Raw genomic sequence first — 12,966 nt, 5'->3', positions numbered from 1 at the left:
CTGTAATGCTCTGAGACAAGTGCTGGTGTGTAAGTTATGGAGATGAGAGTGTGTAGGCAAGCACTCATTAGCCTTAACTAATGATCCTCTAACAAAGTCACACACAATTAAGAGGAGCACAAGTTACTGAAGCCTTGAGGCTTATTGCACTGGGTTTTCAGAGAAAGGGTTTTTGTTTGTTTTGTTCTGATTGAGTGAAATTACTTTCTGCCTTCCTTGCTTTGTAAGAGGCCATAGACCCTGAGTATGTTCCTAAATTGAGCTGTGGTTTCTGGGAGACCTGACTTTTATGTGGAACAAAAGCCAGATTTGCCTGGGAGTGATCTGAGGTGCAGTCTCACTGTGCTGCAGCAGTAATAAAACAAGGTGATCCTGCAGAGGTATACAGGTGTTCTCTTCTGAATATATGACTGAGAGCCCCCAAAAGTTAAATTAAGTAGGTCTTTGTATTCTGAAAAACAACCAGATCCCTGAAGACCTCAGGGAAAGCACAGATGAGCTTTGATTTCTGCAGAGGCTGGGAAACGCAACAGGTTATAGGGAGGAAGAGCACTGTGGAAAGCTGGCAGGAGCCACTCTCATTTTATGGAGATTGTTTCCTCTTAATTTCATGCTTAATTATAGAGATCTCTTGTCAGTGTTTGTTTAGGGAGCAGTTTTTTCCTTAGATACAGTGATTTTCTCTACCTTCTCACTTGAGAGGGGAGAATTGTAGCTATTCAATATTTGCATTTCATGATTACATACTTTTTAAAATTCCTTTTTTAAAAAATTCCTTCCAGAAATCAATGGGTCAGGAAGAAGAGAGGGGGCAGCATCTTTTCTCAAATGCTGCTGTGCCAGCTCAGGATAAGAAGCTCCAGAGATTTCAGGGGCAGGGGAGCCAAGCTGGAAGCTATTTCCATTGTTTCCAGAGTTCATACAGTTTGTCTGAGCAGGTCTCCTTCAAAGCTCTGCTTGAATATGTCCAGGGCTGTAAAGACCTGGCCAGGCATGGAAGGCTGCAAAGCATTTCCAGGGAACTCTGTCATGGCAATGAAAGCAGAAAAAAGCTAATGATGGCTCATAAAATCACTATTTTCAAAAGGAGCAAAAGTGAGAGGCCTCATGGAGTAGGATTTGAGTACAAGAGAGCTGGACACAATTTCCAGCTTCACCAGGTGGGAATTCACTTAACCCATGTCCCAGTCTGTGCCTCCACCCATACACTGGGGATGTAAAATTCTACTTTCTTGGACATTTTTGTTACTAGGACGACTAACATTGCTAATTTACTGATTGCTATTCCTCAGAAGCACTGAGAAAAGGACCTTAACTCTTTTAAACCTTTACAGAAATCCAATCTCCCTTCCCCTCCACCTTCAGTTTGAAGCCATGGAGTGAGCAGGAGCCCCCTCAGAGTAGTGGTGAATTCTCTCTGCATTACTCATCCTCAGCACAGTAGGAGGAAAGAGTGAGTTCCCTGCTGAGCACATGAGGATGTGTGAGGAGAAGCTGCATCTTCCTCTTTCTGTCTTATTAAATTAGAATTACACACCTAAAATAAAATCTTTTTCCTGCCAAAATAGACTTGCTTTTCTCTAAGTATGGCAATAACATTCTGAGCATGGGGGAGTAAAACACTGGTGGGCTCTGAGGGAGCAAGCAGGAGCTTCAGAGCATAAGTTATGCACAAAATGAGCCTCCTCCAGAAAGCTGGATGACTTAGCACTAACCAGTGGATGTGTAGAATGATTAGGATAAAACACTGCCAGCATACATGGACTAACATATCAAGTAAACCACACATCAGCATAAATAAATGAGACTTCAACATTAATAAAGTACATAAAGAAGAGTACCTCTAGCATTAGCAGGCAAATGCTCTGTTCATCTGGATTTCATTGAGGATTCATTTGAGAGTTTGAGTTAGAAAATTAATCCTGACATCTCATTTTGATTGAATGACATATTCTTGGTGTGTTCCTTTATGTGACTGGAAAGTTATATATTCTAGTCAAAAATCCTTCCTAATCGAGACAGTTTGTAGTAGAAAAGAAGGGGAATTTAAAATAAAGTTTCTTCTTGGAACAGTGGTCCTCACTGAAAGATCCTTCAGTGCCCTACACTTTAAACCATTGATGAAACCACAAAGTAGATCATGGAACAGCTGGGGTGACATCCTGTTCTAAGGAATTATTCCTGTAAACATTCATCAGTGGGCAATGAGCCCAGAGTGTGAAAAGTACAGGAAAACTGTCCCCTGCACCCCCCATATTCCTGGTATGGCCAAGTGCACCACTTTACTGAAATTACTGGGTTATATTTCTTACAAATACATAAACTAAAAATAAAATGCTAAAATCTTCATTTTAAGGGGTGAAGAGAATAAATACAGTATCTGATTGTCAAATCAAAAAGCCATAAAATCTCAGTGGAAATATAAATTGCCTGGTTTTGGCAACAAACCAACAGAACCGGAACATAATTGGAAAGTTGCAAAAGGGCCAAAATGAAATTGAATCCCAGCTCTCCAGCAGCTCCAGTTTGGGATGGGGGAAGGCTCCTGGTGAGGACACACCGCCCTAGGCTAGCAAAGAGCTCCACTTGCTGGCAGACACAGCCCATGAGTTACTGCTTCCCACTTAATTAACCAAAGCAGAAATAAACAGCCATAAATCAATTGTACAGCCCATCAAACCAGAATAAAAGAATTATATTGCTTAAGAGTACCCAGTGACAGCTCACATACTTTCAAATATACTTCCTGGTCTGCAGGGAAACTTGGAACAAGTGCATGGACAAAATGGAAAGTGGTTCTTAGGCAAGGTGGAGAAAAGGGTGAAGAGTGATCCCAGACCCAGGGCAGCCTTCCCATCCATCAAGCTCAGCTCTCGGCCGAGCTCCAGAACAAATGTAAGGAAGACACGACCGGTTTTGACACTGTGAGCCTCAGATCATTCTGGTCTGGTATACTGACATTTTGTGGTGAGAAAATTAACCCAGATTATGCATAATCCCCCTGTGCTTTGCTTTATTTTAGTGCTCAATATACCCAACTTACACGTTTTTTTCTGAAGACAGCACAATGCTGCAAAAAAAGATGGTGCTCTCTATAAATTCTTTTGTTAATGGCCTTTATGAGTATTCACCCACCTCTTTATCATTCATTATAACATTATTCTTTTCACCTTTACAGCAAAGTTGAATATTGCAGGTAATTTTTGCCCACAGTTCTTCAAAAGCACCTCATCAGCATTCACTCATGTGGATAAAATTATGTTTCATGGTGTACAAAAGGATATTTTACAGAAAATGAATGATCAAAAACTATTTTTCCGTATGCCAGAAGTATATATATATATACATATACATATATATATGTATATATATATACTTGGCTTCATATTAATTTAATTTTAAAAATTAAATTAATTTTCAAATAGCTGGTAGGATCCCATGGAATGACACAGTGACAGGAGACTATAGCACTTTTCTAGAAAAGAGATAAAGATGAAAAATGTTCAGGAGAAACAGAACAGGGACCAGAGATGAACAAAAAATATTATAAAGGGCATTTTGATTGCAAGGTATTTATATACCACCAATTCAAATTACAAAAAATAAATAAATAAACATTGGCAGAGAGGTTTCTTTCTTTGATGGATTTGACCAAGATCACTAGGAAGATATTCTGATTTTTTTTCAGTTAGCCATCTAAATTTATTTGGGGAGGAGGGGGTTGTGGTTGTTTGTTTGTTGTATTTTTTTTGTTGTTGTTTTTTGTTTTTTTTTTTTGTGGCAAGGTTTTTCAGTCAATCAATGGAGGACAGATTGTGACACATTGCCAATGCTTCAGTCGTTTTTTTCACAGTCTGCTACATCACAGGGACAGCTGATACACCTGTGGAATCTGTGTCCTTCAACTCCATGCACACATAAGCAGATTGCCCTGAATGAGACATTGGAATATCAGTGCTCTCAGCCTCAGGAAGCATTTCATGTACACCAGAAGCAGTGGGAAGGGCTCAGCAAGCTCTGTTCCTCACCCTGCTGGGCTGAGCACGGCTCCTTTCCAAGGAAACCACCCCCTCTTCGGCTGATTGCCTGCAGGTCTCCACCATCAGAATGGCCTGTCTTGTCTCTTACAGGATTTAGGATCTGACTTTTCACACCAAGGGGCATTCTCACCATGCCTGAGATCAGAATCAATGCACACAGGTGAGAAAGGAGTGGTATCCCTGTTGTTTGGTCTGTTTAATTAACTCCTTGGCAATACTACCACAAATGGAAACCTAAATTTCTAGTGCCTCAACTGGCTTCTGACATAAACCACCTGCTATCTAAAAATAGTTTTCAAGGAAGCATGCCTTTAAGAGTTAATTTAAGACTGAATCAGTGCATGCAGAAGTTCCTGCTGCATTGCTCAGTTCTAAGGAAGAACTAGTTTCTTGAAGGAGAGAAAGTACAATAATTATGCAGCTTTCACCACCAGACAGAAGCATGCTGGCATGATAATAAGCAACAACATGAGATAGATAAGCTTCCTTTATTTGTAGACAGTGAATTGGGAGACAAGTTCCAATCATTTTTTTCCCTACCAAACATTACACAAACGGCCTCTAGAGGGATCCAGGTTATTGCTTTTCTGTTTAAATCCCTTAAGCTTGGTTGTCATCTTTATTGTTGGTTTTTTTCTTTCCCCTCTGTTACTTTTAAACTGGTGAATCATTCATCTAGAAATAATGATGCAAACAATTTGCATTTAAACCACAGAGTTCATGACCAGGATGAAGGTTTTTGAAAATCAAGAATTAAAAAACCTGGGGGGGCAAGGATCAAATTCAGTAGAAGTCCAGGCCCGAACAAATCAGCTCTCAGCTTATATCACATTCCATAAAAAAACCAATTCCAAAGAAATGCCTAGGCATTCAACTGCCTATGTGAAATGCAGCTGAACTGGTGAATCTGCAGATTTAGGTTAGGAATGTGGTAAGACTTGGACTCAAGTTTCTGCAGAATGAGTCAGTATTTCCCACTTGAGTTCCTGGAGTTCTCATGAAAGAGTATATTGCTTCCAAGTTATTGAATCTGGCTTGGGCTTTGTTTGCCTGAATTACTTCACCTAGTTAGAATTTTCACAGCTAAGTTTTTAGTAAAGCAGGAGTCCCAAGTTAAACAAAGAGCAAGAACTTAATTCTATGATGTCTATATTCTATATAATGGGTTTAACAGGCAGCATCAAGCCAGCTTCAAAATTCAGTCTAGCAAGCTTTTAATGAATGTGCACTTCACATGTAATCAAATGTAAATAAAGGAGATGTAATAACCATGGGCATGTGGAAATGACTCTGTACAGGTGTGAAGGGAAGTCAAAGACATGCTCCCACTCTGTTTGCAGCTTTGTTTTCAAGTTCATATTCTGCAAAAAAGAGTATTTTCAGGGTCCCTTGGGGACCTATAAAAATATTTGAAGGTACTTAGCCAGAATATTATTCTTCTGTTTGGTGGAATTTTTGTTTGGCTTGTGCAAATCAAGATGGAAAGTACAGGAGATAAGAGAAAGGTTATGCCAAGGCCTCATTGTTTTGGAAAAAAACAGGTCACAGTCCTGCCATTGAAGATGCTTTGCTGAAACTGCATCAAATAAGACTCCATTACAGTTTATATAATAGAGAACCACACAAAGCCATTGTCCAGTCTGGTTCACTGAATTTAAGGTTCCATTGTATTCCTTCTGTTAGTACATTAATAGCACATCAACACAGCCCTTCTGTGGAACGGGCATTTGGCTCAGGTACAGGAGGTGTTGTTCCTAAACACTGAACACAGCACCAGAGCCACAAAAATATTTGCTGTTTCTGCTGTGCCTTGTTCCAGCCTATAAAATGCAGAAAAATCATCTTCTCCCAGACAACAACTTTGTGAAAATTATTCATTAGTAACTGCAGGAGTTCAGCTGAGCAACTAAACCATAAACTCAGCTAGCAAAACACAACAAATTAACCAGGCTTTAGATAAAAGACAAAGACATAACCTATCCTTGGTGACACCAATGAGAGCTTTTGTCTCCAGCTCAAAAGGAATTTTGTGCAGTTAAATTCTCCTGCTCCTGATTTTTTTGTTTAAATTTTTGTTTGCAATGAAAAAAAAAAAACCAAAAAAGCCATTTCATTAAAAATGCCAATGCCAATAAACTAGGGCAAAGTTGCCTTATGCTTTACTGTGAACTTTGTATAAAATTAGAAATGCTACAGAATTAAACATTTGAGCTTCTTCTTGAGGGTAAAACAAGAAAACAAACAATGACAAACTGGAGTCTAAACTAACATTTCTTATTCCACCAAGTCAGCTGCTAGATGAATCACTTCATTACACCTTCTATCCTTTAGTAATCCAGACAACAAAATACCTCTTGAATCAAAGAACCTCACAATTATTCTTATTATCATATTTAAACCAAAAAAAAAGTGTTTTTTCATTCACAGATTTAAAAAGAATCCCTTTCTAAAATGGAATTATTTCATTCATTGCACAACTTGATATTCCCAAATGAATCTTCCTATCCCTGTAACTTTTTCATATCATCTATAAAAACAAACACAATTAGTTTTCCTCTAGCTGGAATTCACAGAAATATGGTTAGGTTTCTGTGGCATGGTTTTTGCTGGCTTTTTTTACTCTCTGGAAATTGAATCTACATTTATAATAATTACTTAATGCTTTATGTAAAACTACATGATGCTCTTGAATAGTATGATAAGCAAATTCTACCTATTCCCATTCCACTGTATTTTCTCTCAAGACCTCAGTAGGAAAAAAATGGGTTTTATGTGATTTTTTTTTTTTTCCCCACTAATAAAACTCTTCTTAATGAGGTTCACCAGTGAGACTCATCTCACAGGTTGGGGCTACCTGTCAAAAACAACAACAACTCAAACAAAACATAACAAAACTCCCCCAAAGAACCTCAAACAAAACAAAACAAAACAAAAACCCCAACTAGCCAAAAAAAAAAAAAACCACAAGCACACAAAAACAACTAAAAGAAGCCCCCAAACCAAAAAACAATAATTAAAAAACAAACAAACAAACAAACCCACAAATGAAAAACAAGACAGAGGGAAGGAATCCTCAGATATTAAAAGGAGGATTTCTGCATTGAAAATAATAGCATAATTCTCACAGAATATTGCACAAGATTTTTGCTACTTTAGAGCAGTTAACCTTGCAGCAGGGCTTGGAAATTCCAGTCATGCTGGGTCTCTGCTGTGCTCAGTTCAGAGCTCCTGAATGCCACTCAAGCAGTTCTATTTTCTCAGCTCCAGTGGGCTGTATCCCAGCAGGGAAAAGCTGCTGGACTTCTGTCATCACACCCTAGCACAAAGCCACCTGGCTGGAAGAAAGAGAGGCTACCAGATCACACCTGTTTAGGGGAAAAAAAAACTTTAAAGGTATTGAGTATTCTCCAACCTGCAAACATAGTCATGAAAAGAAAATGAAAGGAAAAATTACTGCTGTTATTGATATAATATTCAAATAGTGATGTCATTAAACAGGGAATAGAAGAACCAGATAAGGAATTCATGGGAACAGCAGAACCAGTCCTCTCCAAGCTCAGAGTACACCCACTACAATTTTTAGTAGCACAGCTGCTAATGAAACTCTAAATGCTTTGAACAGCAAGAACTAGTGGTGCTTGTCTTTAATTTTTGGAAAAATCTCTTGGCTCATTCATTTTTGGTTCAGTATTTGCTATGCACTGTTACACAGGTTTTAAAAAACAAAACCAAACAACTCCACATTATTACATGAAAAGAGAAAAACATTTCTTTCAGTGTTCCCTGACTTAGTAGTAGGACTTCTGGTAATTAAAGAGAGTATGTGTTACACTTTTAAAAACATGAGAAGCCATTTCTACATCTTCTTTACACATGAATATTGTTACTAGCTCTGTTTTTTGGATGAAGCCTCTAGGAAACAGGTGTTCATTTTTTGCAGTATTTCAGCATATCTGCTCTTTTCTCGAGACTCTTTTACCTTTTCACTGCCCATTTGTTCTTATTACCTGTTCTTTGTTGCAGATTTTCCATCTCTAGGTGAAACATGAGCAAAGCAAAAGTGAGTAAAAAAGCTGCAATTTTAAAATGCAATCAAGCCTGAACATAGAACCTTTCAGCAGATGTCCAAGGTTGGGTTATGATAGATGCAAATAATGCACAGAAGATGACCTTTCCCATTTACAGGAACTCTGTTCCTCAGATCTTTAACTAGATTCTGCCATGGAGTATAAAAATATCTATCTGAGAACAAATTCTCTTCCTATTTTTCATCTTTTTCCCATGATCTTGGACTGACCTGTTGTAACTAATATATTTCTATTGTCACTTTTTATCCCCAAAACAGATGAAGTCAGAATGTTTCAGGGGGTGTAGATGACCAAACTGGTTCTTTTTAATTTGGTGTCAAGCCTTAACAAACCCACAGTACTTCTTTGATATCCACACATATTTTGGATTTTCCAAACAAGGAACTGGGCTGAAGTTTGAAGAATTGGGTTTATCTTCCGACATTTAGTTTGACCACAGCAGAAATGCAGGAAAATTTTCATTAAGAAGCTGGCAGGTGAATAATTACTTAGAGAAAGCTTCAAATGGAGAAGTCAGTGACTATTTTTTTACTCCAGTTTCTAACATTGCTTTAAACAGCCTTGTAGCTAATCACAAGGATAACTATTTCTCCTGTAAAGGGACCACTAACACACATGAACAGCATCCTTTATTGTCAACTTTTAAAGTTTGTTGTCAACCAGCTCAACCCACATAAATTTGTGTTATACCTTGTGATCCACACCAAAACCCTTTATGGCTTCCTGATTTTAGTTTTATTTAAAACTAAAATCAGTTTAGTTTTTTTTTTTTTTTTTTTTTTTTTTTTTTTTTTTTTTTTTGCTTGTTTGTTTGTTTTAGTGAAACAACAAATTCTGATTCGGGGTCCTTCCTCTTCCCACAGCCAGCTTTGGCTTAGCTCAACACTTTCCCAAAAAATGTACAAGAGCCTGGAAACAAAACATCCTGAAATCTTTTTGTACTCAAGAATTTGGGTAAGACAAGTACAATTATAATAATATAAATTATTCTCTTTCAAATGCACTAAATTTGTAAACAGTCTTCCCTACTCATGAAATTGATTTATTCTTATATGACTTTTTCTAGTTAAGTAATTTCAGTTTTACTATGTTGGAAATATAAAATGATTTAGGCCTCCAGCCTCCTGCTAAGGCTTATGTGCCTTCTTGACACCAAAATCCTCACTCTAGTAGAATAGTGGAATTTAAGAAAGAAGAAAAATGAGCAACATAAAGTGATGTAAAACCTCCTTCTCTGTGCAATAAGTTGTTTTACTAAAGGACAAACAAGAAAACCCGAAATTATTTCAAGTTGAAATAGTACCTGTCATACACATTTGTGATTTACCATCATGTTGTCCTCTATTCTCATGATACTGGGTGATTTCTTGCATAACTCCTTAACTATTAATGCATTGAAATCTCCATCGCACTACATTTTCCATTTCACCTGCTGACATTTTGTTTCCCTTGGCTTTTGTTTTATCAGGAAAACAAGAGACAACATCTAGTAGACAAATTTCTACATATGAGGTAGGAATAGACAGTTTTTTTCCTAAGGAGTGTTCATGGAATTTTTCTGGAATATAAGGAAGCCCCAGGGAAACATTTGTCTTGATTTAAATAACTGTTGTGATCAGAACAGCAGCCATGGCAATTTCCATTTAGTTTCAGCCCCAAGCAGCTGTGATTCTAGAAAACCTGTGTGGAAAGTGAATTCAGAGAAGTTACCTGACCCTGTTATTTGGGTCAGATGGATATGACAATGTTATTTTTCCATTGCATAGAAGAAAAAATGACTTTGTCTTCCCTAAAGCACAGCATATGTTTGAGAAGGTACACTACCTCTCTCTCTTCTAACTAGCTATATATTTTCTTACATTTGTAGAAACAACTTGCACAAAGATCTGTTTTACTTCAGTTTAAATGAGTCAATTATTTCAAAAGCAGGAGAATATAGCAAACACAGAGACACTGAGACAGAGTGAGGGACAAGAGGAGAAACCCCTTAACATCAACACTGCTCAACAATTGATTGGCTCAGAATAAAACCAGCCAAATTTTATTGCTTAAATTTCAAGAACCTGATTCAGAGAAGATATTTTCTATAGCCACTAAATGATTGCAAAAGTACTTTTTTACTGGCTTCTCAGCAAGTCATTTCGATTTCTTGTAATCAAGATAGACTGTAAAAAACAATAGACTTGCATCAAGTAACAGGGGTTGAGAAGCAGTTTTTTCCTAATGATTAAGTCATAAAAAGTGTATGGGAGCATATTAAACCTTCAAGCTAGTCAATATACTTTCTTTCTCAATTAAAAAAAAAAAAAAACACAAAAAAATAACCAACCAAAACAACAAAAGCAAGCTTAAAAATACTGTGAACAAAGTAGAATTTTGATCACTGAATTCATAGTAAAGACATTTCATTCTTTCCTTCACTGGGACAACAAACAATTTCTAGTGTTTTCTACAAAGCAGTGACTTCATATTACTGACATGCATTATGATAATAAACCAAGAACAATTAAAGGAGTATTATTTTATTAGGCAAAGCTAAAGCACTATAACTACCCAAATGCCACATGGCTTTTTGACACATTCCCTGGCATGAAAAAGTGCATTGTTTTCTATTTCTATAATGTACGACCTGCATATGCACACAATATATCTGGAATTCCGCAAGATGTGATTTCTTAAATGAAAAAGCTCATTTGATTCTTACTCTGTTCATAGAGGGTGTAAGGATTCCTACAGCTTGCATTGTTGTATTTGCCAGCCACAACAGTAGTTTGACCCTTAATATTACAATGGAAAAGGCTGCTGTAAAATTTTATTTGCTCGGGGCTACATCTGCAACTATACTACTTTATTGTTAATATTATTGCTTACAAGGTAACATAAAAAGAATTATTCTCAGCAGAAATATTTGCATGTATTTATTTTTAGCTCCTGAACAGATGAATACATCAGCAGGGATTGCTGTTGAGGTTGTTTCACTGACATCAATCAATTCTTGTCAGATGACAAAGCTTCATGACCAAATGCAGCACCAGTGTAACCAATGGCTTTGATGGGTAGATGTATATTTAGTAACAAAAGACATGATGCTTCAGCAAATGTAAATGCTGCACAGAAAATACTTCAGTTTTTACTTCAATAGTGGATAAGAACATTACGTGGCTTCTATATCTTTTATTAAGGATTTAACTGAATCTCTATGGTTTCCATTTATTCCTAAGTCAGCACTTCGAATTTAAAGAGGTCATTTGAATTCCTCCCCTAGGTGATATGATTTACCCTCAGGACTAGTTTGCATTTTTATTATCTTCTCAAATTATACTGAAAAAAATGTGGCCAGCCTGAGTTTGAACCACTGCCTCAAAACTAAACTTCGCCACTGGAACTGACTGTGACTTGGATTTTAAAATTACCTAGCTCCTCCTGCCATAAGAGTACTGTTCACTTAGGTGCATGCAAAAATAAACAGAACATTCTTAATTAGCTCATCTGAAAGAAGTGCCTCCTAAGCATGTCTTTCCAAGCTCTGTTTATAATTGTGAAATTGTCATCCTAAGGGGAAAAATGCAACTCTTTTCATGTTTCTACTGTACGGTCTTAAGCGAATAAGCTTGCACTTGGATTTATTAATTAACATGTTTTATATTCTTTGTATAAAAAACTTGCCCAAGACTCCGTAAGTCAGAATATAATATGTGAAGATTTAATGCTTTAATTGTCTAAAAGACCATGGTGAATATTTGGCTGAGCAACATAGGTCCATATCTTAATGACTTTTGGATGCTGCTGCAATTCCCACTGAAAAAGGTTTATTTTAAGCAATCACTGATTACCTCTACTTATATATTGAACTTGGGAGAGAAGCCTATAATTCTAAATTCCTTCTAGTATTAAGGTAAATTGCTATCCAAGTTTTAATTGCGTGATTCTCAAGAACATCTATTTCCCCATTAAAGAACACTTTCTGGTTTTCAAGACAAAAAGAAAGTTTTAAAATTGAGGCATTTAAGATTCAGGAAATAAGGTCATATAGATAAGACCTTCATACCTTTTCAATAAATAAAATATCTTTCAAAATGTGCCTTCAAAAAATGTGCCTTTTTAAAAATGCAACACAAATCATACTGGTCAAAGATCAAATAAATTTTCTGGATGTCAATATACCTTGGCTCAGTCTTACTGTCACAGTAGAAACAATAGCATTAAGTATGAAATGTACATAATCTAATGTGGTCATGGGCTTGATGAGCTGCAAATGGTATATGGAGTTGGAAAACCCCAGAAAACCTAGTGCTGCACTGGAAATGGACACTGTAGGCAGCACTATAACACAGGGAGCTAGAATAAGACAGGTGCATGTGTCTCATTTATAAATATGAGTTTTGGCAGGGTCTAAACACTCTCTTCATTAAAGTGAGTGAGAACTGTTCTCCACTGAATTTAAAGAACTTATTGAATTTCCGAGACGGGTTGGAGTAAATAATTGAATTTAAGACTTTGGCTATTGCTTCTTTTTCAAATGTCTGTTTTAAGTTCTTTGTTAGCATTATAAGTGCATTTTAAGAGGATTGCAAATGAAAAAAAAAATGTTCATGGAATGTTTGAAATAACCATATATTTCTTAGCTGTTCTCCAGTGTTAAAAATAAAACTCAATACAAATACTTCAGAAGGGAGAAAAAGAAACTAAGCATGATAAATATGCTTTTGCCAGTCTGCTTCCTTTCTCTGTGATGTGATGATTTCTCATAGAAATAATGTGTCTGAAAAGCCATATCTGTGTAGCATTGTATTTGATCAGTTTGATTGTTGTAGCATTACACCTGAAGGCTGATCAAT

General features: G+C 36.8%; 1 long non-coding RNA gene across 2 annotated transcripts in view; it reads right to left on the bottom strand.

Annotated features, from left to right (window-relative positions):
* The window catches only part of LOC140684703 (uncharacterized), a 289,333-nt gene that overhangs the window by 19,600 nt on the left and 256,767 nt on the right, over positions 1-12,966 (bottom strand). The gene's annotated exons all lie outside the window — the stretch shown is intronic.

Source organism: Taeniopygia guttata, chromosome 9, assembly GCF_048771995.1.
Source record: "Taeniopygia guttata chromosome 9, bTaeGut7.mat, whole genome shotgun sequence".
NCBI lineage: Eukaryota > Metazoa > Chordata > Aves > Passeriformes > Estrildidae > Taeniopygia > Taeniopygia guttata.
Note: the sequence above shows the minus strand (reverse complement) of the source record. Positions and strands in the feature narration are given on the sequence as shown.